This window comes from Vicia villosa, linkage group LG1 (genome assembly GCF_029867415.1).
Source record: "Vicia villosa cultivar HV-30 ecotype Madison, WI linkage group LG1, Vvil1.0, whole genome shotgun sequence".
Lineage (NCBI taxonomy): Eukaryota > Viridiplantae > Streptophyta > Magnoliopsida > Fabales > Fabaceae > Vicia > Vicia villosa.
In genome coordinates this window covers 25,810,929-25,814,631 of record NC_081180.1, presented here as the reverse complement: position 1 = coordinate 25,814,631, position 3,703 = coordinate 25,810,929, and the positions used below count along the sequence as shown (strand labels likewise).

At 27.9% G+C, this 3,703-nt stretch overlaps 1 non-coding gene across 1 annotated transcript; it reads left to right on the top strand.

Moving 5' to 3' along the window:
* The first annotated feature begins 3,556 nt into the window (after positions 1-3,556).
* Positions 3,557-3,628, top strand: TRNAH-GUG (transfer RNA histidin (anticodon GUG)). The gene has a single exon. It is a non-coding gene; the product is annotated as a tRNA-His (tRNA).
* The last annotated feature ends 75 nt before the right edge of the window (positions 3,629-3,703 follow it).

The following is a 3,703-nucleotide window of genomic DNA, read 5'->3' as shown; positions in this document are numbered from 1 at the left end:
CCTTTACCTATACCTCTAGGTTAATTTTGGTCCCTTTTCTTTTAAAACGACTAATTTGATCATTATCTTTCAAAAATGTGGCACGTTTGTCCTTTCTATGACATCTAGTCAAAGTCAAAACTGGGTGCCAAATGACGCTGATTTTACCAAGGTAGAAGCCACAAGTATGCCACGTGATAAATGAAATTTATTAAAGAATACAAAACAAATTCTTTCCCTTTTCTGGGTTTCTAAAACTTTCTTCTTCCTTTTTCTCTCTTCTTCTATGTTTTTCTTCCACCAACCAACCAACCAAAGAACTTCTAGTATTTTTTTTTTCTGCATCAAAATTAAACTAATGGTTAAAGGTACCATGTTGTTATGTTAAAACCAAAATCAATGCTTCCAAGTTTTTATGATTTTCATTGCATAAAATTGATGGTTAAAGGTACGGTTCAGCAAAGCTTCACATCCTGCACATATGAGATTTGAGATTTGGTGAAAATGAATTTTTTGAGTTTTAATTTAGAAAAAAAATAATAATTAATAACCAAATGGGACGGTGCATCTATGAGGCACGGTGGGGCGATTCAAATGGGTTTTGTTGTTATTGATTTGGAATGAAGAATGATTCAAATGGGTTTTGTTGCATCTAGAAAAAGATGATTCAAATGGATTTTTCAGAACGTGAATTTATGGTTGAAATGAAAATTTGGGAAGAAGATTTGACACATCCAATTTCCTTACTTCGGTGAGATATGATGGCGAATTTCAGATTATCAATATTTTTCATAATTCACTTGCATGCATAAGTCATTTATTGTTAAAGTTTTCAAATTATCATGCATAAAAATATTTGATTCAAATGCATAAAATGCTTATTTTTTATCATGTATTGCAAAATTTATTTCTCATATTTGAATCATTTTAAATCACTTTCAAATATATTATTTTTCATGTTTGAACCATGTTAAGTCACTTTCAAATATAATCTATTTACTTGGATAAATCAATAGATGTTGCATTAGGTTGGTTCAAATAATTAGACAAATTACCATGCATAAAAATTCTTGATTCAAATGCATAATAAAATAAAATAATTTTTTTTTGACACATAAAATATTTTTTTTTAAAAACTGTCAGTACTTTTTAAGTCAGGTTTGGTTAACTGACTTAACAAAACCTGATGCTGTTTAAAATTTAAATAATTATTTGAAATTCAAAATTGCTGCGAACTTGTTAAGTCAGTATCCGTTTGAACCGACTTAAAAAGTCCTGTACGGATTTGGAAAAAAACAACAACTTTTTAACACTTTTTCATGCATCTTTTCATGAATCTTTTTTTATTTTAAGATGGCATTTGTTCATGATATTTTTTCATAAATTCACCATGATTTATAAAGGTGTTATGCTCTTATAAATACATTAAATTTCAAATTACAAATCACCTCTTCCATTGCAATTAACATCATTATATTCATTCATTTTTAAAATCAAGTGTTTTGATACTTCAACTTTTATTGAGAATTTTTCTACCTGTGTTCTTCATATTATTTCAGAAAAAAATTTCTCTCATTCATAAACACTTGAGTACTAATATATCTTTATAAATTGTTTGTTTGGAAGGGAAGATCAATCTTAGTGATTGATACATATTCATCAATTTTATTACTCAAATATATTTCCAGATTTTGGTTATTATTGACTTGCTATCCAGGATTGTTGGAAGCAAGGATTTTTTATTAGTGAGAGGATTGTTCTCATAATCAAGTTAGTAAATCTAAGAGGATTGTTCTTGGTGGTTGAAATCTTGTTGTCCAGGATTGTTCTTGGTGGTTGAAATCTTGTTGTCCAGGATTGTTGTAAACAAGTGAGTCATTAAGGAAGGATTGTTCTCTTATTGTACTTAGTGAAAATTCAAGAGGATTGTTCTTGGTGTTTGTGTAGGTCTTATACAAGTCACAAACAATAGTAAAATCTCTTTCATATTGAAAGGGGACTGGAATACTCTCAGATTGTAAGGAAACCAGTATACATCTTTGTGTCCTTTATATTTCTACACTATATTGCTTTCATAATCTTCACCATAAACCAGAAAAATAATATTTTTCATCACTAAAACCAGATAATTTTTCAAAGTCCTAATTCACCCCTCTTAGACGCACTCCTAAACTTACATGAAATAAATAACCACTTTTAGAATAACGATATGTGGGTTGTGTAATGCTCCAACAACCTTTCAAAGGTTCATGACACAATTTTTTTATTTTATTGAAAATTTCTTGGATATTCAAACATATGAAATATTCAAGAAATAAAAGATACATTCAAAATTTAACTAACTAAAGAAACATATGAATATCAAACATTCAAACTCATTAGAAAACGACATATTCAACAATCATATAAAATAGAATAAATAAGAAATACTAAACATCTTTTTAATTTTTAAAACTCATTTAATATCATACTAATACATATCATCCATTTGCTGCCATCTATTACCTTATAGTGTTTTTTTTGTAAACTATAAGGTACATTCAAAACTTAACTAACTAAAGAAACATATGAATATCAAACATTCAAACTCATTAAAAAACGACATATTCAACAATCATATAAAATAGAATAAATAAGAAATATTAAACATCTTTTTAATTTTTATAACTCATTTAATATCATACTAATACATATCATCCATTTGCTGCCACCTATTACCTTATAGTGTTTTTTTTAATTAATAATGAAATATAAATATAATTGGTAATTAATCTTATGATTCTCCTTTAGCAAAAGTTCATTGGTTCTTCAAATATTACTTTTTGTTGTCATACTTCGTTTTCTTCGTTAACTAAGAGAAATTAGCATTGGCGTGATTTTTTTATTGGATCAGTTTAGCCTCTTGCAATTCAGGTTATTTGTGGAGCTGGTAGAAATAATTACTGAATTTTGCATAACAACCGTGTCATACAGTGGTTAATGGGCATTGTAACAAAACCCGTATCCGCCCCAAAGTTAATGAAAAATTTGTTTTGATTCGAATTTTTTCCAATTATAAAATATGGGGATGAGTCGGATAATTTGGACACTGGTACTCATTCTGAACTCGTCCTGTTTATTTTATTGCATATATTATTATATATTTTTTTATAATTTAGAATATTAAATATGTGGTCAAAAGTTGTGGTCAAAAGTTTTTATATTTTAATTTGTATTTATTATTTAAAATATTTGAAATGTATGTATGAATTTTTTTTAAAATTGTTTTATTTTATCATTTATAAAGTAATTTAATTTTGAAAAAAATAAATACTTTTATTAAAAAATTAATTTCACTAAATAGATGGTAGCAAAGCGGAGATATCCAAACCCATTTATATCGAATTTGGATTTTAATTCTTCATCCATGTTTAGGTTTGGGACAGAAAATATAAATTATTTGTGGGAGGTAGTAACCGTCTCCGACTCGCTCCGTTGTCATATCTAGAGGTTAAGTTAGATATGAAACATTAATTAAATATGTCCACTTTTATGGGCTTATGTTTATAAAATGGTGTTTCTCGTCAACGAACATCAAGTGGCTGTAGTTTAGTGGTAAGAATTCCACGTTGTGGCCGTGGAGACCTGGGCTCGAATCCCAGCAGCCACACTTTTTTGAAAAGTTCAAATTTCAAAATTACAGAAACGGTAAAAAGTCAAAAAATTTGAAAGTTAAAACAAAATA